Consider the following 22,417-nt stretch of genomic DNA (forward strand, 5'->3'; position numbering starts at 1 on the left):
TATGTTTTTATCATTTGAGATATAATATTTGAAGTATTTTATTTCATATCCTTGAATCTTGTTTCTCTCCCCATTCAGGCAGTCAAGTTGCCATACTCTGCACTCATAGAATTGGAAAATTATTGTCAGAGCAGGGGAGCATGGGGTAGGAGAGAGTGTCCATTATTGGTTTTTGAGTTTCAAAAGCCTAAGATACCCTGGGAAATTGGAATGATTCCCATGTATAGAAAAGAGACCTAGAAGAGATTCTCCTATGTATTAATAAAGCTTAGAGCAGATTTAGATCCCTTTAGGTAAAAAAAAATAATAATAAGGTGATCAAGATATACATAGACATTAGTGGATCCAGGTCAATTTAGGGGTGGGTAATTGCACCTTTACCCTCCTCCTACCACCTCAACTCATCCTACTGAGGTCAGAATGACAGGCCTTTGGTTCAGGAGATTCAATTGAGTTACCTCCATTAAATAGATATAAAATTCTAAAGTAAAAGGCCAGATCAAAAATCAAGATTTTAAAAGAAAATCATGAGACTGGTTGGATGGCTCTAAAGCCAACAAGATAATGTAAAGGATCAAAAGAACAGAGATTAGGAGAAGCTTTATGAAGAGCTTCTTGGATGGAGCTGCTACTCTATGGTAAGTCCCACCTCCCCCTAAGTAAGAGGGATGGAAGGTGCTTCTTTTTGTCTCTCAATCATTTAGAGAGGCTTCAAAGGAACAAGTTAGACAGCCTGAATGCATACCCTGGAGTTTGGGAAACCCAATGGACTGCTGACTGATTCTCCCCTTGAAAATCCAGAGGACAAGAGAGTCAGGCTAGGAGAAGCTCTGGAATCTGAGAAGCACCTGCACCCCTCCTATCCACAGAGGTTCATAAGATCCATGTTTTCATCAAGGAGGTGTGGGCCACATATGAGAGAACCAGCCTGCAGCCCAAGATGACCATCTGGAAGTATCACTGATATACCAAATGAGAGTTCATGTAGAACAGACTGTCTGAAAACCAGAGGCTCCCCTGGAAATAGCTAGAAGAGAAGCCCTGCCCAAGTCAAGGGAGTTGAAGCCAGATGGGTCCAGCAGGGGAGCCACCAAAGTGCCCCGAAAGTGGCCAAGTGGGTGTCAGTTTTAAACATCACCAGGACCAGAAAGCATGGAGCCAGCTTAACATAGCACCATTTCAAGTACAAAACATTCCTAAGCTATTTATTTTCTCTTCTTTCCCATACTCCAACCAGGGGTTTAGCAGTAGCTAGCCAGTGGGAGAGGAAGTGACAAATAAAAAGAGAGAAAGAAAAAAAAAATAAAAAAACACAATTCTCCCCATACAACTTTTGGCCCAACCCATAAATGACTCCAGATAAGAGAGAGGAGATGATTGATATTAAACTAACTTTCAAGCTATGGTTATGGTCTGAGATTAAACCTTCTAATTTCAAAATGAAGACTATGTTTGGAATCTAAAGTGCCAAAAAGAATTTCTTCTTCTTTTTTTAATCTAAGATTAGTCCTATTAGGGATGGAGCCTGCCTGAGACTGATTTTTTTTTTCTTAAAGGCAAGGGAATACCCACCACCCTTTCCCAATTCACTTTAAAGAAACAAGTAAAAGAAGTAAATTATTTTTGATTGATTTCCTAAGTTGTGCTTGTTCAAGATACTGTTGCAGAGAGAAATCCAAAAGATGTTGGTGGGAGATAACGGTTTTGGGGGAAGGATCTTCTTTCTTGGATACAGTCTGGACCTTAGAAATGGCCAAGTGATATGTCCCGGCAGGTGGACCCAACTGGCCTTGCAAAGGACTTCATGCAATAGTATGAAATAAGAACAATACTGCAAGTATCCTGTGCTGAATTCAGAGTGGCATGCCAGGAGCAAAGAGTTTCATCCCACCCAGAAAGGGTCTTATGGTTCAGTAGGATATGCCCAGGAGGTACCTGAAAGAAGCTTAGAGAAAGAGAGCAGAAGATCCTCAAAGGAAGATCAAGGTATGCCTCAGCAGTTGGCTACAAGCACTGATGAGGGATAGGAGGAAATCTGTGGCTAATGAAGAGATGGCAGCCCAGGAACAGGTATGACACCCCTCAAAAGATACCCCTTGGTATCTCATAACCTTACCTAGAACTCAGATGCAACCTCAGATTGCTTCCACATGGTTAAATGGAAGATCAAAACATATGTAGGGGGTACCTGGGTGGCTCAGTGGGCTAAGCATCTAATTCTTTATTTATGCTCAGGACATGATCTCATGGTTCGTGAGTTCAAGCCCCGAGTCAGGCTCTGGGCTCTCTGCTGTCAGTGTGGAGTCTGCTTGGGATTCTCTCGTTCCCTCTTTCCCTGCCCCTCCCCCATTCATGTTTTCTCTGTCTCTGTCTCTCACTCTGTCTCTCTCTCTCAAAATAAATAAACTTCAAAAAGTACAATTTAGAATTAGCCACAGAAGAATAAAGAAATCTACATGTCTTGGGGCACCTGGGTGGCTAGTTGGTTAAGTGTCCGACTTCAGCTCAAGTCATGATCTCGTGGTTTATGAGTTTCAGCCCCGCATTGGGCTCTGTGCTGACAGCTCAAAGCCTGGAGCCTTCTTTGGTTCCTGTGTCTCCCTCTCTCTCTGTCCCTCCCCCACTTGTGCTCTGCCTTTGTCTCTCAAAAAATGAAAAAAACATTTAAAAAAAAATTTTTTAAAACCTTACACATCCTACATGCTTATTGGGTAAAGAGAGACATACCTGCCACATAAGGGTAAGCTTGTCCAAGACTTCTAAGGATCCTCTGGAAGTGTGTCTTTACACCACAGACTGGTTAAAAAGCCTAGAAAAGAATTAGAGTTAAGTCATTTAGAGGAAGATTCATTGTGTAAGGAGGCCAACTCTCACATCTTAGCTGTTGGGGAAATACCAGTAGATTGTGATAAGCTGAGCAAGACAGAATACAAAACATTTACTACTATAGAACCCATAAATTCAACCTAGACATCAGCTGAAGGAAAAAAAAAAGTTAAGAAACTAGAAATCAGCTTCTTCAGTTTGTTTTTTAAATCAAATGCTCCAAATTCCGTAACACAGAAAAGTGAAGGAATACAAAGGAATTTAAGGTTCCCATCCTACAAATGTGAAATTTTTTAAAGTACCAAATATGTTTTTACTGAGAAGAAGAAATCCAAATAAGGGAATAGATTGTGACAGGAGTGCTACTTTAGAGAGAGTATTACACATAGACCAGGATAAAGTAAGTAAATCAGAAGGAGGCGTTTTCCCAGAAGATGGAATAGCAAGTACAAAGGCCCTGTGGTGACAGCATGCTAAGCATGTCCAGGGATAGAAAAAGGCCACTGCAGCTGCAGCATGATTAGGTAAGAGAGAGAGAAGCAGAACATGAGTGAGTTTGGAAAGGACAAAGGAAAGGCTTTGGATTTTGATCTAGGAGCGGTAGAGAGCTATCCTTTTCTTAATTTTTTTTTTTTTTTTTTTTTTTTAGTTTTGAGAGAGAAAGAGCGCTCCAGAGTAGGGGAGAGGGGCAGGAGGGGCAGAGGGAGGGAGAGAAAGAATCCTAAGTAGGCTCCACACTCAGGGAAAAGTCCAACCGTGGGGCTCAATCCCACAACCCTGGGATCATGACCTGAGCAGAAATCAAGAGTCAGGTACTCAACTGACCAAACCACGCAGGCACCTTAAGCTATCTGAGTAAAACAATTTAGTTTGAGATCATTAATGCTGTAAGAAACAGAGATTCCTATACTCTTTGCTTCATTTCCCTCAGTGGTAACATCTTGCAAAACTATAGTACAATATCAGATCCAAGATACTAACATTGATAGAGTCAAGACAGACATTTCCATCATCTTAAAAATCCCTGGGGCACCTAGGTGGCTCAGTTGGTTGAGCGTCTGACTCTTGATTTCAGGTAAGGTCATGTTGTAGGATCAAACCCCACATCAGGCTCTGTGCTGAGCAAGGAGCCTGCTTAGCATTCGCATATTCTCTCTCTCTCTCTCTCTCTCTCTCTCTCTCTCTCTCTCATTCTTTCATTCTCTCTCTCTCCCTCCCTCCATCTTTCCCTCCCTCATACACTCTCTCAAAAAAAGACAAAAAATCCCTCCAATTTCCTTTTTATAGCCATAGCCATTTTCCCTCCCATCCCACCTCCTCTATAAACAGTGAAAATCACTAATCAACTTACAATTTCTATAATTTTGTCACTTCAAAAATATTATAAAAATGAAATCATACAGTCAACAGAATTCCCTGGAGATTTATCCAAGTTGGAGCATCAATAGTTCTCTCAATTTTATTGCTGAGTAGTGCTCTATCAAACGGATCATTTAACCATTCACTCATTGAAGGACACTGCGTTGTTTCCAGTTTGAAGTTATTATGAGTAAAGCTGCTACAAGCATATGCATACATGTTTTTGTGTGAACAAAAGTTTTCCTTTCTCTGGGATAAATGCCCAGGAGAGCAATTGCTGGGTTGTACTGGAGTTGTCTGTTTAGTTTTCTTTAAAAATCTGCCAAACTATTTTGCAGAATGCTTGTACCATTTTACATCCCCATCAGCAGTGCATGAATGAGCCAGTTTCTGTGCATCCTTGCCACCATTTCATGTTGTCATTATTTTTTATTTTAGCCATTCTGCTTTTTTCTAATAATCAGTGATGCCGAACATCTTTCATGGGCTTATTTGCTATCTGTTATATATACTTTCCTATGAAATGTTTCTTCATGTCTTCTGTTTATTTTCTATTTGGATTTTTTTTTTTTACTGTAGATTGAAAGATTATATTCCTAATATTAGTCCTTTGTCAGATACATAGTTTGCAAATATTTTCTCCCAGTCTGTAGCTTGTCTTTTCATCCTCATAGAAGGTCTTTCACAGAGCAAAAGTTCTTAAACAAAATCCAATTTATCATTTCTCCTTTTATGGATTGTGCTTCTGGCAGAAAGTTCAAAAAAACATCACCTAACTCTAGATCCTAAAGACTCTTTTTTTCTTTTAAAAATTTTATAATTTCAAATTTTACGTTTCAGTTCACGATACATATTGAGTTAATTTTTGTATAAGCTGTCAGACTTAGGTCAAGGTTCATTTTTTGGCCTGTGAATGTCCAATTGGTCTAATATCATTTGTTGAAAAGGCTGTATTGAATTGGTTTTGTACCTTTGTCAAAAATCAACTAAGTATGTTTGTGTTGGTCAATTTCTGGATTCACTGTTCTGTTCCACTGATATATGTGTCTATTCTCACTACCAAGAACATACAGCCTTGATTACTATAGCTATATAATAAATCTAGATATTTGGTGAGTTAATCCTTGTCACTTTATTTTTCTAACTCAAATTCATTATACTCTGATTCCTTTGCCTTTTCATATAATTTTTAAGATAATTTTGTCTACATGTACAAAAAAATCTTTCTAAAAATTTGATAGGGATTATGTTAAACTCTATGTCAGTTTGGGGGAACTGTCATCTTTGTAATGGTGAGTCTTCCAATCCATGAACATGGTATATCTATTTTTAGATATCCCTAGATTTCAGCAGATAAGTCTTATACATGTTTTGTTAGATTTACACCTAAGTAATTTTTTTGAGTAATCGTAAATGATATTGTATTTTTAATTTTGGTGTCCAGGTTCATTGCTATTATAAAAGAAAATAATTGATTTTTGTATGTTTATATTATATCCCACTACTTTGGTGAATTCACTTATTAGATTGACAAGTGTGTTTTTTAAGTTCCTTGGGATTTTCTACATAAACAGAAATATCACCTGAAAATAGGAAAAGTTTTATTTCTTTCTTTCTGATATCTATGCTTTTAATTTTTTTAATTTTTTTTAATTTTTTTTTTTTTCAACTGGCTAGAAATTCTAGTACTATATTCAGAGTGGTGAGTAAGACATTCTTGACCTAGCTCGTGATCTAAGGGGAAAGAATTCAGTCTTTCATCATGAAAGGCAAAGTTAGTTGTAGATTGTTTTGCATCTTTTTATAAATGATCTATATCAAACTGAAGAAGTTCCCTGTTCCTATTTATCTGAGAGTTTTTATCATTAATGGGTGATAAATTTTGTCAAATGCTTTTTTTCTGTATGAATTGATAGAATCATGACATTTCTTCTTTAGCTTGTTATATGGTGAATCACACTAATAGTTTTTCAAGTACTAACCAGCCTCGCATCCCTGGAATAAAACCCCAGTGATCATGAAATATATGCCATTTTATATATTGCTGAATTCTATTTGCTAATGTTTTGTTAAGGATTTTTGTGTCTGTGTCCTTAAGGGATATTTGTGTGTGTGTTTGTTTTTACTGTACTTCTTGGGTATCTAGATAATACTACCATAAAATAAATGTTTTCTGGAAGACACTGTAAAATTGGTGTTACTTCTCTACTCTAAGTGTCTGTTAGAACTTTCTAGTGAACACATCTGGGACCAAATATGCCTTTTTGAAAGTTTTAAAATTGTCTGTGCAATGTCTTTATTAATTATGGGGATACTCGAATTATCTATTTAATATTAAGTGAGTTGTGGTAGTTTGTGTTTTCTAAGGAATTGGTCCATTTCATCTAAGTTGTCAAATATATATGTATAGAGTTGTTTGTGCTATCCTCATATTATCATTTTGATGTATGCAGGGTCTGCAGTCATACACTTTTTCATTCCTGATATTGGTAATTTGTGTATTTTCTCTTTATTTTTTGTCAGTCTTGCAGGGATTTATCAGTATCATCAAAATTTCCAAATAATATTTTTTCATTGATTATTCTGCTTTCAATTTTCTTGGCATTTGTTCTTATTATTTCTCTTCTGCTTTCTTTGGGTGTATACAGCTCTTCCTTTTCTAGATTCTTGAAATGGAAGGTTAGATTAGAAAAAAGGAAAAATCTCAAATGAGTAATGTATGAATTTAGGGCTGTAAAGATCCCTCTCAGCACTTCTTTATCTCTGACCCACAAATTTTGATGTTGGATTTTTATTTTCATTCAGTTCAATGTATTATTTATGTCCTCTGAGACTGCCTTTGTGACTCGTGGATTATTATTTATAATTCAGAATGTTGCTGAATTTCCAAGTGTTCAGAGACTTTTGTGTTATCTTTCTGTTATTCACTCCTCCCCGCCCCCTTTTTTTTTTTTTTTTTTTTTTTTTTAGTTTAGAGAAAGAGAAAGCAGGAGTTGGGGAGAGAGGCAAAGGGAGGGGGAGAGGGAGAAAGAATCTTAATGGGGCTCCATGCTCAGTGCAAAGCCCGACATGGTACTTGATCCCATGATGCTGGGACCATGACCCAAGCCTAAATCAAGATTCGGTCACTCAACCAACTGTGCCACCCAGGCGCTCCTCTGTTATTCACTTCTAATATGATTCCATGGTGGTCAAAGAATACATTCCATGTGACTTTAATTCTTCTTAAATTTGTTGAGATTTGTTTCTGATCCAGGATATGGTCATTACTGGTATTTATTCCATAGTCACATGAAAAGAATATGTATTTTGCTGCTGATTGGTGCAGTTTTGTGAATAGCAATTAGAGTCTGATGTTGAGATTTCTATATCCTTGTTGATTTTGTCTAGTTTTCTATCAATTGATGAGGTAGTGGTGTTGAAATATTCAACTATATGTGAGTTTATTTCTCTTTTCAAATCTGTCAACTTTTACTTCATGTATTTTACATTTCAATAATTTAGTGCATGCATATTTAGGATTGCCATGTCTTTTTGATGGACCAATTCTTTTATAATTATGTAATAGCCTTCTCTTCTACTGGTAAATTTTTCTTTTCTCTGAAGTCTACTGTATCAGATATTAATATAACAACTCCTGCCTTTTTAATTAATATTTTCATTATACATCTTTATCTGTCCTTTTACTTTCAACATGCCTATATCATTATATTTGAAGAGAATTTCTTATAAACAGCATATAGTTAGGTCTGATTTTTAATACACCCTGAGAATCTTTTAATTGCTATATTTAGACCATTTATATTTAATATAATTATCGATATGCTAGGGCTGAAGTCTGAAATTTCATTTTTTGTTTTCTGCTTTTCTCTATTTTTCATTTCTCTTTTCTTTTTTTCTGCTCTCAATATTTTTTATAATTCAATTTTGATTTATATGCAGTATTTTTGAGAGTCTCTTTGTATAGCTTTCTTAGTTATTGCTTTAGGTATGACAATATATACATAATTTATCATAGTCTGATAGTGTCATCATTTTACCACTTTGAATGAAGTATGTCATGAATCATGCCCTACTAAAATTTTCTACAAATATGTGAGATTGACAAATCAAAAATATAAACATCAGAGTAATTGTAGCTAGATGAGATACTGTTTTGTTTTCTCCCCAAGCTCTCCTGTTTCCCTCCACCTAAATTGCACATATATTCATACCTCCACTAAAAAGATAACTGAGAAATGAATTGAGATTAGCTGGGGTGAGGAGTGGAGAACCTGACTCTAATTTGAAACATCAAGATTTCTGGCATTTGATGTATATAATCTTTTGGATGGACAACTTTTAAAGATAATCTCTAAGAGAATGTGTTTTCTAATGCATTAAAACGAATAGAAACTTGAAAAATTTTGAAGTCTGGACAAAATTTTGTCTCATTGTATTTATTGAGGATGTAAACCATCAACAATTCATAGTCTATTAAACTTGTGAGTAGGCTTAACAATTACCTAGACTATTATTTATTTTATACAAAACACATTTCACATTTCAGATGAAGTTAAGTTACACAAGGTCACATGTGTGTCAGTGATAATGTCGAACCTAGAACTAAGGTCTAATGATATGCAACTACAAAATGAAGAATAAAAATATTAGATTTTTACCTAAAGTATATATCAAAAGTCTGCTTGGGAATGCAGTTATGCCTCATTTCCTTAAGAAATGCAAAATGAGAACATGTCAGATGGAATATCATCACTCATCTACACTGGAATTTAACCAGGACACTGGGGTTTAAACTTACGTGCATGCCAAAAATAGCAATTGGTAACAAATAAATGGCCCAACCATTGATATTACTGCAGACACTCCCCACAAGAGGTTCCAAACATGAAAGTGTAAGAGTTAGTATGTCCTTTTCCATCGTGTATCAGTAAGTCTTATTCTATCTATTCAGTTCTACAAAGTGGCAAATTTCAAGGACACTGCCGTATTTTCCACATTATGCAGTTTTTACTCACTTTAGTTGTAAAAACACTTAATTGTGTGCAAAAGGAACTGTCCTCAATCCTAAAATATATTTTATACTCCCTGATTCATTTTATGAAGGATCAAACCTCTGGCATGTAGCTCAGAGTATCAGACTTCTCCTTTTAGCCATGAAATTTTCTATGATCCAAACTGCAGAAAAAGTACTCGCTCTACATCTCCCATTTATATTCACAGTCAGATACTATAATTAAATAATAGAGTTTCATTTACTTGGGCTCAAATCCATTAATTTTTTTTTCTTATTTTTACTCATCTCTTTTCTCTGAAATGTATCCCAGTATTATTATTATCCTTGAGCACACAAATACACAGACTGTGAATCTGTAATGAGATCTTCCTATTTTTTTAGAATAGATTTTGCTTTGATTAAATGTCTACATTGCCTTTACTTAGATGCTTTCTAAATTTGAACAAATACCTGATCCTACTGAAAAAATAAAATCAACCTTTAACAGATGACCTCCTAGCCAAATACATGTATTATATTTACTCCAGAGAAAAACTGGTTCACAAGCTAACTTGGGTTCCTTGACCTGATGCCAGCAGAGGGTGAATGTGCTAATGCTCTGCATCACAGTGAAAATTCAAAAGCCCTTCCCTTCCAGCCCCATGGACTGGCCAAATGATGGAGCACTGCTCAGCATCCTGTACAGAGGGAGCCACCTACCTTCCTCTCACCCAGTGGTGCCACATGAGAGGAGTAGCAGGACAAGAAGGAGTAAAGGTGTTAAACACACCAACAGGGAAGTATCTGCATTGGAAAGAAAAACTAAGCTATCCAGCTGTCACTGTCTCCAATTCTTTAACCAGACGGAACCACCACACTCCTAGACTTTTTTCACAAGAGAAGAGAAAGCTTGCAAAATTTGTATTCACACGTCCAGTGTTGCGCTCTCACTGCATGCCTACGAAACTCCCTTGTCAACAGAGCTTTTACCCTTGCCTTTTTCTCTTTTTCAGGATTTCTACTCCAAATCCCCAGCACACTTAGAGCAGTGATCTCAGAGGCATTTCTATAGCTGATGCAAATTATATTTCTTTGTTTGCCTCCTGGCGATTGGGTGGGAAAGAGAAAGAAGTGTAAAAGCCCCAAAGTGGCCGCTAAAACCCAAACAGCTGACGAAAGCTCATAACATTTTTCACTAGTTTACTGTGTAAATGCCCCTGCTAATTTAGAAAAGCCTTTGTGGTTTTTAACATTAGAAATTAAACTAGATGTACTCCTATGCTGATGTCCATGGCCTGAAGATGAAGTTATACTTTACCAATGAAAAATCAGTAAATGAACAGATCAAATACCTTCAATATGGACCATGAACTATTATCAGGAGGGCTATCTAAAAATGCATTTTTCACTGTTAATTGGCCATGTTTCTATAGAAGAAGACTTGTTTTCCTTTCCAGCCATAGTACCATCATGGATCAAATGTAAACTATAAAATAACTGACCTAATTTCGATAAGATACAGCATAATATTTTAATGCTTTTTACAACACGAAGCCATTATTTCTGACTAGAAGCAAAAAAAAAAAAAAAAACTAATAATACACCAAATTATATATTCAATGAACAAAAATTAATCCTAAACTAACCTCTCAGGTGATATATTAAAGACAGAAAGGACAAAGATGGTAAGAACTACATACCAATCTGTGGATTAGGCTGGTATACTTTGTTCACCCTATAGCTCTCAGCCCAAACTGAAAGTGTAGAGTAAAACAGTATTCAGGCCACCTCTATTAATAAGATGAAAACCCTGGTCTTCATATTAATGTCACAGACAGTTCACCCCATCTCTGAGTACCAAGTCAAATTAAATAAATACATTGTTGAGCAACACCTATAATGTACTTTGTTATATGAGATGGAGAAAACAAAGTCATTAAAACTTATTAATAAAGAAGCTGTGATCTAAGTACTTCAAAGTTAAAAAAGTCATTAGCAGAGAAAGAAGTAAAACAAGGAATACATTCCAGAACGCCAGGAAAGGGGTTGCTACAACAAAACGTATGTCTGTATGTTAAAATATAAAAAATTAAAGAGCACCTAAAATACAGTACCAAAAGTATAGAAAACTCATTTTTGATATCTGAAATTCTTGGGTCACAAAGAGATGAAAAGGAAGGCTTGGAGTTGCAGTGAATCAGTAGGTGGTCTCTCCTAAGTACTGAAAGGGCAGGAAGAACCTGAAGAACAAGACCGCCGCAGGCAGGCCCAAGCAAGATCAGGGCAGGCCCTAGATTTCGGAAGGAGCCAGAGATAACAGGACCCAAACACTTTCATCATCTAAGGAGCTCTAAGCATCAGGGCTTCCACATCCACAGCTCAGTCTGCCCTTGTTTACTTCCCCAAGCATTTTTCCGTTGACAGATCTTGGACTAACATACTCATGAATCTCCACCTTATATCCAGTCACCTCCACAGAGAATGGAGGGAGCGGTCTGTGGCCAACCTACTTCTCTTCTGTGAGTATCTTCCATGGCCATCATCTGAAATTTCTTTGTCATATGCAGCACCTTTACAACCACAAAGAGCTATCAAAGTATTGCCGTACAAAGATCTGAGTAAGAAAACATAACTGAAATACAGCCTTAGGAAAGCGAATCCAGCCACTCAACCATTATGCAATAATTCCAGATAATGGTTCCTGATTTGGTTGAAAAGGAAAGGAAAGGAAAGGAAAGGAAAGGAAAGGAAAGGAAAGAAAAGAAAAGAAAAGAAAAGAAAAGAAAAGAAAAGAAAAGAAAAAGATGAGATTATATGAGGAAGGGTGGGCACTGAGTATCTTAAGAGGACTGCTACTTAAGATACATAAAATAAGGTCTATTCAATAGATGCTATTTTTATTTTGAGAACTGCTATTCAAACACAGTTTAATAAAAATACTGAAATATAGCAAAGTGATTAGCATAAATTCTGGAATTTATGCTGGGCACAGTCTTCCTATGTGGGTATTCTTAGGCAAATTACTTAATCTCTAAACCCAGGTTTTATCTGCAAATTAGAAATAATACTTACCAGAGTAATTGTCTACTCAGGATCTCATTGAAAAAAAAACATGCTGTCCCTATTCTCACACTTCATGGTTCAAGTGGGTCTGACCCACACCTCCTCTAGCTGTACTTTAGGGATGACTGTTCAGGCCTGAGTAATCCTCGACCAGTTATGGGAAGCTATGTGGGGATCCCCATCACCACAACAATTGCTAGATCTCCCTCACCACCACCATGATTGAGGTTATTTAGAATCTTTCAAACCTAAAAAAAAATCAACTAAGAGAAAAGTAAAGCCAAGTGACAGAAAACCAGAGTGAGAGATGGATGTCTTTCAACATACCATGAGTTTAAAGGTTATTTTCTGTTAGGGCACCACTATATTCCCTTTCTTACTTCAACTATTTAGAGATAGGCTTTTGTCTAAACTACTACATGGAGTTTTTATATTTGTATGTGAGGAAAAACTGAGATAATACCCATAAAGCACTTGTCATATAGCCAAACTTAATAAATGTGAGTTATTTTTAGGTCCAGAATGAGAGCTTATCTAAACTTCCCTTTCCAACATGACAACTTGGAAAACAATTTTCATGTGACTCATTAAGGTATCAAGGGTTTCTATTTTCAAAAAAGTCATAATCAATAATAGAAAATGTTGGGGCACCTGGGTGGCTCAATCGGTTAAGCATCTGACTTCGGCTCAGGTCATGATCAGGTTATTGGGTTGAACCCTGCATCGGGCTCTGTGCTGACAGCTCAGAGCCTGGAGTCTGCTTTGGATTCTGTGTCTCCTTCTCTCTGTGCCCCTCCCCCACTCGCACTCTGTCCCTCTCTCATAAATAAATAAACATTAAAAAAATAAATAAAATAATAGATGTTAATAATAGCTCAAAGACATAGAAGAGAAGCCTCAAAAGGCAGCAGATAATTTGACCAACAAAAGAACTGAAGACAAAATAATACTTATGTCTACAGAGAAAAAAGAGAGAAGAAGACTCTTGGGTCTAGGCTGGTTACTGAAAGGCTTCATAGACATAGTATTTCAGCTGGGTTTTGAGAAACAGGAAAGCTCTGGAAAGTTGGAGGGAAGAGTAGACAACATTCCAGGTTTGCATCTACAATAATATGGGTGGTGGTGTTAAAGCCCAGGAGGACACTCTTTAACCTATAAGACAGGTTTTTCGAGAAGAAGCCAAAGAAGAAAAACTAGAACAAAAAGCTCAATTCAGATGACAGCTGTGAAGGGCAAGTTTAATCATATTGCACAGAAAGTGGTTTTTCACTGAGATCATCTGGAAGTACAAAGGGATGACATTAGGTTGCTCCTATAATTCACAGTCAGCAAAATTTTAAAAATTAATAAAAATCAGAGGAATGTCTTGAAAGACTTTTATAATCAAATCACACATCTTTGGATACATTATATCATATTGGCTTTTTCCCTCCTTTTTACTTATTCCGACTGTAATTGGTCATTATTTTACTCAAATTCTACAGCCAAACCAATTACAATAAATGCACAAATATACTCTAAGGCATAATGCAAAAGATAGTGTGGTTTTCTCCTCAATATCCCTTCCTCAGCATATAAAAGCTATGTGATTTGAGAGATTGAGCCCAACCCCTGTGGTGTTAAATTTAAAGCAACCATGGTAATCCCATGCTCCTTACCAGTGATTGCTAGTAGATGTTCCTTACCAGCAATCTATCTCCTTCAGTAGGTTGCCTTTTCATTTGTTGATGGTTTCCTTTGCTGTTCAAAAGCCTTTTATTTTGTTAAGGTCTCAATAGTTTATTTTTGCTTTTGTTTCCCTTGCCTTAGGAGACATATCTAGAAAAATGTTGCTAAGGCTAATGTCAAAGAAATTACTACCTATGTTCTCTTCTATACGTTTTATGGTTTCAGGTCTCACAGTTAGGTCTGTAATCTATTTTGAGTTTATTTTTGTGTATGGCGTAAGAAAGTGTTCCAGTTACATTCTTTTGCATGGAGCTGTCTAGTTTTCCCTCACTGCTTTTTGAAGAAACTGACTTTTCCCCATTATATTCTTGCCTCCTTTGTTGTAGATTAACTGGCCATATAAGCGTGGATTTCTGAGCTCTCTATTCTGTTACATTGACCTAGGTGTCTATTTTTGTGCCAGGAGCATACTGCTATGATTATCACAGCTTTGCAATATATCTTGAAATTTAGGATTGTGATACCTCCAGCTTTGTTCTTCTTTCTCAGGCTGGCTTTGGTTATTTGAGGTCTTCTGTGGTTCCATAGAAATTTTAGGATTATTTGTTCTACTTCTATGAAAACTGCTATTCGTATTTTGATAGAGATTGCATTGAATCTTTAGATTGCTTTGGGTAATATGGACATTTTAACAATATTAATTTCTCCAATACATAAGCATAGAATATCCTAATGCAAATCAATACCATGAGATGTCACCTTACACCTGTCAGAATAGCTAGAATCAAAAAGACAAGAAATAACAAGTATTGGCAAGGAGGTAAAGAAAAAGGAACCCTTGTGCACTGTTGGTGGGAATGTCAACTGGTGCAACCACTATGGAAAAACAGTGCAGAGGTTCCTCAAAAAATTAAAGATAGAAATATCATGCAATCTAGTAATTCTTTTTTTCCAATGTTTATTTGAAAAAGAGAGAGAGAGAGAGAGTGCACATGCGAGTGGTGGAGGGGCAGAGAGAGAGAGAGGGAGAGGGAAAATTCCAAGTGGGCTCCACGTTCAGCACAGAGCCTAACATGGGGCTTGACCTCACAACCATGAGATCACGACATTAGCCAAAATCAAGAGTCGGACGCTTAATTGACTGAGCCACCCACCCCACAATCTAGGAATTCTATTACTGGGTATTTACCCAAAGAAAATGAAAATTTCAAAAGGTATGTGCACCCCTATGTTTATTGCAGCATTATTTACAATAGCCAAGATATGGAAGCAACCTCAGTGTCCATGGATAGATAAGTGGATAAAGAAGATGTGGAATGTGTGTGTGTGTGTATGTGTGTGTGTGTGATAGAATATTACTCATCTGTAAAAAATGAGATCTTGCCATTTGTGACAGTATGGATGGACGTAGAGGGTATTATGCTAAGTGAAATAAGTCAGAAAAAACACTATATGATTTATTTCACTTATATGTGGAATCTAAAAAACAAAACAAATGAATAAATGAACAAATAAAAAGCAGAATCATCACACTTAAAAAATACAGAGAACGGATGGTGGCCAGAGGGGAGGTGGGTGGAGGGATGGGCAAAATGGGTGAAGGGGATTGGGAGGTACAGGCTTCCAGTTATGAAATAAGTCATAGGAATTAAAGGTACAGCATAGGGGATGTAGTCAGTGATACTGTAATAGTGTGGTACAGTGGCAGGTCATAAGTACACTTGTGGTGAGCATAGTATAAACTTATTGAATGCCTGTGTTGAACATCTAAAACTAAAGTAACTTTGTGAGTCAACTGTACTGAAAAAAAAAGAATAAAGCTGGCATAGAGAGGATGGCAGAGCTAAGGGAATTGCAGAGATAAGATGCTGCAAGCACTGGACAAAGTCAAGCCAACAATCTGCCCTATCTCTAATGGCTGGATATGTGAAATAGTATTTTCCTTTATTACTAAATCTGGTTAGACTTGCTTTTCAAATACTGCCCTAATTTCTTTAAAAAAAATAATGAGGCAGTATACTTGTGTATCATTTGCAAATAACTGTGATCCAATAATACATCTAATCTCATGGGCCTCTGGTTATTCCTAGAGCCTCTAGAAGACTCCAAACAGTAAGAAACCGGATAAGTAAACAAGTGGAATGGAAGATCTCTATGTATCAGAAAGGTTCTGTCCAGGTGATTCATTTCAGATGAACAGAACACCATCTTCTGAAAAGATGGAACAGTTAGTTGTCAGAGTCACTCAGACTGGTCCTGGCATTCTTGTCAACAAGGGCAGTCCAAAGTCATACATAACCAAGTTTCTTAACACACACACACACACACACACACACACACACACACACAAACTTTAGATCCTAAACTTCCTCTTTCCTCCTACACAGCTAAGTAGGGGCATTTTATTCCCTGATCATATTAAGGAAAAGAAATCCTCACAGATGAGGCTCTGCCTAAAAAGGATTTTTTGAGCAAGCCGATGTTATGTTTTATTGCCAAACAATACTTTGTGGTGCAGTCTCTAGAAGTGCAATTAACCATGTAAACCAACTATGAAATGGACTATATGCAGTAAAATGATGAAATTTTCCTAATGTTCACTCTTGTGCAAAAAATAATTTTGGAATTTTTAAAGAAATATATAAATAATATAATGTATATGCCAACTTCTGAGGAAATTACTGCAGCGGATACACATTGGTGAATGGTGATCAAGAGGAAGCAATCATGCTAAAAAATAAAGGTAGAACTCTATGCATAAGAGTCTATACACACAGTAACTTGTGGCAGATTATATCATCACTAGACAAAAGGGAGCCAAATATAAACTATGAACAAAGACTTTGCCCACAGTATTAAGCCAAAGAAATACTAAGATCAGAAACATTTTAAATGTATACATTATAGTTCATAGCTAAAAGATGATATTCTTCCATAGCTGAAATGTAGTTCTTTAAAAATATTAGAACTTCTGGGGCGCCTGGGTGGCGCAGTCGGTTAAGCGTCCGACTTCAGCCAGGTCACAATCTCGCGGTCCGTGAGTTCGAGCCCCGCGTCAGGCTCTGGGCTGATGGCTCGGAGCCTGGAGCCTGTTTCCGATTCTGTGTCTCCCTCTCTCTCTGCCCCTCCCCCGTTCATGCTCTGTCTCTCTCTGTCCCAAAAATAAATAAATTAAAAAAAAAAAAATATTAGAACTTCTGACAGACACCACATATATTGGGACCATTTTAATTATTTTAAATGTTTATTTATTCTTGAGAGACAGAGAGAGAGAGAGAGAGAGAGAGGAGAGACAGCCAACCAGACAGACAGAGACACAGCATGGGCAGGGGAGGGGCAGAAAGAGAGAGAGGGAGACACAGAATCCTAAGTAGGCTCCAGGCTCTGAGCTTTCAGCACAGAGCCTGATGCAGGGGCTGAAACTCACAAGCTATGAGATCATGACCTGAACCGAAGTTGAACCAACTGAGCCACCCAGGCATATTGGGACCATTTTAAATGTCTTTGTTTTGACATGAAATTCGATAGCCCCAAATTAATACTTGAGTACTAGAAGTAAAAATTCTAAATTCACATAAAACAGCACTGTCTATTTAGGCCTATAAATAATGACCAAGCCAGTAGCTTGTGCATAGAAAACATACCTAGTGTTTAGAAAACAAGAAGTAGATGGAGAAGTAGATAGGGGCAGGATGTGTACAAAACGTACCTAGAACATCTTGACATGCCACATACCAAGGACGCTATCAAATATGACTACAGTTAGGTCAAAAGTACTCAGGAGTAAACCTGAAGAGATTTCCATTAGACAAGGGTGAGACAATTTGAGGCTTCAAAAAGACTAGGAATTGCAATAGATCAAACTCAGCAAATATGCTTAAATTCATGATTTCATGATGGTATTTAAAAGAAATTACTTGGTTACCTTCTGAGGATGACAGGAAGCTGTTCTATCCAAATGGTAAAATATTTGCTCCTCAAGGTGAAACACACCCTTGTTTTCATCTTACCCCCCAAAGGTAAATAAGATACAAACTTCTGTTACTGTTGCTAAACACCTATTAGCTCCAAATATTCTACTTTGTTTAAAAAGATAATGGGGTGGTGCACCTGGCTGGCTCAGTTGGTTGAGCATCCAACTCTTGATTTCGGTTCAGGTCATGATCCCAGGGTTGTGGGATTGAGCCCTGCGTTGGGCTTTGTGCTGAGCATGCAGCCTGCTTAAGATTCTCCCTCTTCTCCCTCTGACCCTCTCCCCTGCTTGTGCTCTTTCACTCTCTACAAATAAATACATAAATAAAATGAAATAAAGATAATGCATTCATTATACTAAAGCCACACTCTCTTTTCTTTGCAGATTCTAGCAGAATGAGTTGAAGAATGCACTGATTCTAATGTTGCCTTCTCTGGCAAACCAAATAACCCCTTTCCAACCTGAGTAACCGTTAACTGCATTTAATGTCACCAACTCTCATCACAACTGGACAAAGGCATTCTTCGGCAATGTTTATCATTATTGCAAGTTGGTTACAGCTACGGTTTAAAAGCTCAATATAATCCTGTCTGTAAAGGTTGACTGCACAGTGACCTTAGTCAAAGTACAATCTGTTCCATAAAACCTAAGCATGGTCCAAGGAAGTCTAAACAAATGGGTCCATCAATGAATAGGAGGAAAATCCTTTGTTTTTAATAAAAATCATTCATTACACTCCTTGCTGTAATTACACACACACACACACACACACACACACACACACACACACACACCATGAGTAATGTTCCATATTTCACAGTTAAGAAAATAAGTCAATACTGGATATGATCAATATTGCTAATATTGATCAATATCTGGCTCTCCTCTTCCCATCCCAATGAAATTAGGAGTGACCATATAGTTAGTTCTAGCAAAGGAATATGAGAAGTAATGTTGGTCACTTCTGGAATAAAGTAACTGCCAGTGCTCAGCTCTCCAATCCTCTCTTCCTTGGCCTGGGAGTTCATGAAGCAGGCATATAAGGAGGTACCTTAAAATTAAGTCCAGAAAGCAAAGCTAACATGTGGAGTCACCTAAACTCACAAGGTTTGTAAATGAGACTTTAGGATTGTTCATAACAGCAGCATAACTTATTCTAACCCAAACGACGTGCTACAATTCTGTGTTTTTCCCAAATATCCCTTCCACAAAGATCTAATAAAAACTCTCTTCCTATATCGATTGATTGAGGCTAACCAAATTAATTGCATTATGGAAATGAAAGGATTTAGAATTAATATTTTCAGGATGGCAAACTGTTTGAAAATGTTATTTACATTTGATAAATCATGCCTAAAAACTATAACACAACAAATCTGTACCCTTATAAATACAACTTTATTCTAGGATTTCTCTACTGGACAGAGAATGGCATGAATATAATATCACATGCAGTAGCCACTCTGAGCCTAGTTCTACCTTAACAACTATGGGCGGACATAAGGGAAAGAGCAATTGTTGATGACATTTATCAAGTCTCTCAATTCTCAACTGACTCTGAAATAAACTGATAAGGCTTATATTTTATTGACCTCCTAATCCTCGGAACCAAAAGTACCTGGTAAATGAAATTTGTTTTTCATGATTTCCTCAAATCTGCTTGCTTTGATGAATCCAGTATATACTACCAACGAGTATTAAAATATAAAAAATCCATTGTGAGGTTTCAATAAGGCTCAGTCCAAGACTTTTGTTTGATGCTTTCTCTATGTAAAAATACTAGGGCACTTCTAAAGTGGAGCTTTGTATCTTTCCTTACATGGAGAACATTTCGTATAGTGGTGTTGTGTGAAAACCATACGACATTCCCAGGAAATATAATCACCTTTCATCCAAAGCCTCAGCAATCAACAGTTTGAAATACTATTCCCTGCTGAACACACAGGTATTTACCTGGGTCATGAACTAAAGTGGCAATTGTCCCAAATATTTCTATTCATTTGATGGGTGCCATAGGAGCTTAAATGGACATGGTGGTGACAGCAATGTATGGACTATTGATTTGAGTGTGACTGAGGACTAACAGAATCGCTTCCTCAGCCACAAAGGTGTCCTAGGAGGTCTGCTAGCCCAGAATGACCTGGTGGCTTTTGAGGTGTATGGGTACCACCCGACACTACACAATAATGATAGAAATGTATGGAAAGCGGAGATAAGGGCTCCAGCATGTATCTTTGGCAGCAAAATTCACAACATTTCATTTCTTAAAAAAAAAAAAAAAAAAGACAGTGGGCAATAATTACACAGTTTAATTACTCCTTTGGGTTCCACAAAGAGCTAAATAAAATAAAATAAAATCACCAGCCACCAATCTGCTACCTGTGGCAGCTGAAAAATATTCTAGTGGAATTCAGGGGCAAATAGTGAAATGAGCATCTCCCAAATTGTTTGGAAAAGGATCTTCAGTCTAAGAAGAACTGACAGCACAGCTTTAAGAACAGATAAAGCACTGCCTCAAGGATCTGTCTTGCTTCCTTACTTTTTTAAAGTAATACCTTCATTTGCATAGTAATAACCCAATTATTGTAAGATTAGGTGACAGGAATCTCATTATTGCTATTTCCACAAAACAGTCAATATTCTATTCAATATCTTTTAATGTTACGCACCTTAAAACATAATTATTTCAATATACCCTCATTCATCTTTAATGTAATTTTCTTTTTTAAAAAACCTTGCCATAATTGTTGGTTTTTATGGAATATATTAGTGTTTAAACAAGCACTTTTCCCCTCAGGCTGCTATGAGAACAAGCAGAAGAAATCAACAGCTTGGGGGCATTTCTGCCTCTCCACCCCCCCCCAGGAAGAAGTCCACCAAAAGACCAAAGCCACCAACACTGCTACTGAAAAATCTGTTGTAACAACCTCCACAGTCTTCCCAACACTGCAGTTTCCCCTCCTGCTCTTTCACTTCATGCTCCACAAAAGATGCTCCCATAATGAATTTTCGTCTTAAGGCAACTTCAAAAGTGTTAGCAAATACATTCTGTTAAATTTCAAATTGTATGATCTGGGCTCTTTTCTTTGTGAGTGAGTGAGTGAGTGAGAGTGTGTGTGTGTGTGTGTGTGTTCCCAGACCACACTGCCACACTGTAGTATCAAAAAACAAAACAAAAAAACCCCCCACATCCGAGACAGCTGACATACTGGGGAGACCATCTGCCCGCCATAGGTTTACCTGCCATAGGCTTTTACAGTTTCAATTACAAGATAATCAGTACAATAAGTGGCTGGTTACCAGATTAACGTGGGAAACAAAGCAAGGAAGTAGAGGGGAGAAAGAGAAAGGACTGTCTACATTAAGAAACTATAGAGCCATACATGCTATTACTCCAAAATGATATCAGAATTAATGTACAGTGAAAACAGCAGTTAGATTTTGTCATGAGAGGAAGTAATATCAAAGGGCTGTGGTTTGGAATCTGGAGTTAACACTCCTTGACTGTGGCCCTACTGACTACTATATTCTTTAGGATGTTAATCTCTCTGAACTTTGTGAATGAATATTCCCTATTCATGAGTATTACCATTAATTTATAGAAAGAAGCACTATGTTCCCTAGTCAATGCCAGCTAAGTTTTCTCAAGATATAAACTTTATCAATCATTAACATGATTCATTAGTGTTTTTTGCATGTTCTGATGCAGAGAATCTCAACAGATGTCCCTGGGAGCATACCTAACCACAATGTTACCATCACACACCCAAAGCATCAAACCACACTCCACTCTTCCCATTCTTGACCTTTGAGTAAAACTGCAAGGCTGACCAAACACCTTTCTGCATGTTTAATGAATTTTAGGGGATGCTAATTGTATTTTGTCTTTTTTTTTTTTTTACAACAATGGGAAACCACCATTCTTTGAAATGAGTTTGGTTGCTATAGACAATTTTTCCCCAAGCAGAAAAATTATATAGGCCAATTTCTGTTTTAGTAAGACTTTACTGGAATTAAGTTGTATAGCTTATCTCTTTCAAGTGGCTGGGCTGCTCCTCAGAAACTACTCATAGCAGCTAGGACATGAGTCAGGCAGACATTTAGGATAAACCCCAGCCCTTCAGAGAAGAATAAACTCACAGAGCACACTTTCAGTCAAGCTCACCAGCCTTGGTTTGTGGCGAATATAGAACTAGAATTCAGTCTCCAACCTCCTATTTCAGAGCTCTTTCAATTTTCTCTCACACATCATTTACAATCCAGACTTCATGGGAAGAATGGCAGTGACACTACATTGATGGAGTGAGGTTGTATTTTTATCCCTCACTAATACCACCATCAGATGGTCAACCAAAAAAACTCAAACAGTGATAATTAAAGTCGACATTATATACAGGTATCAGACAATGCACTATTTTATGTTAAATATCAGAACCACCATTTTTTTAATGAAAATCTGAGGCCTAAGAGGTGTAGAAAACTGCTCAAGATCACAGAACAACAAGTTCCAGAGTCTGGATCCAAAACCGGGT

At 37.2% G+C, this 22,417-nt stretch overlaps 1 protein-coding gene across 5 annotated transcripts in view; it reads right to left on the bottom strand.

Annotated features, from left to right (window-relative positions):
- SOX5 (SRY-box transcription factor 5) overlaps positions 1 to 22,417 on the bottom strand; it is a 1,013,639-nt gene that overhangs the window by 863,078 nt on the left and 128,144 nt on the right. For all 5 annotated transcript variants that reach the window (XM_049627167.1, XM_049627170.1, XM_049627165.1 and 2 more), the window contains exon 2: positions 2,728 to 2,809. The gene's annotated coding sequence lies outside the window, so the exon portion shown is untranslated. The remainder of the gene's footprint in view (positions 1 to 2,727; positions 2,810 to 22,417) is intronic.

Source organism: Panthera uncia, chromosome B4 (assembly GCF_023721935.1).
Source record: "Panthera uncia isolate 11264 chromosome B4, Puncia_PCG_1.0, whole genome shotgun sequence".
NCBI lineage: Eukaryota > Metazoa > Chordata > Mammalia > Carnivora > Felidae > Panthera > Panthera uncia.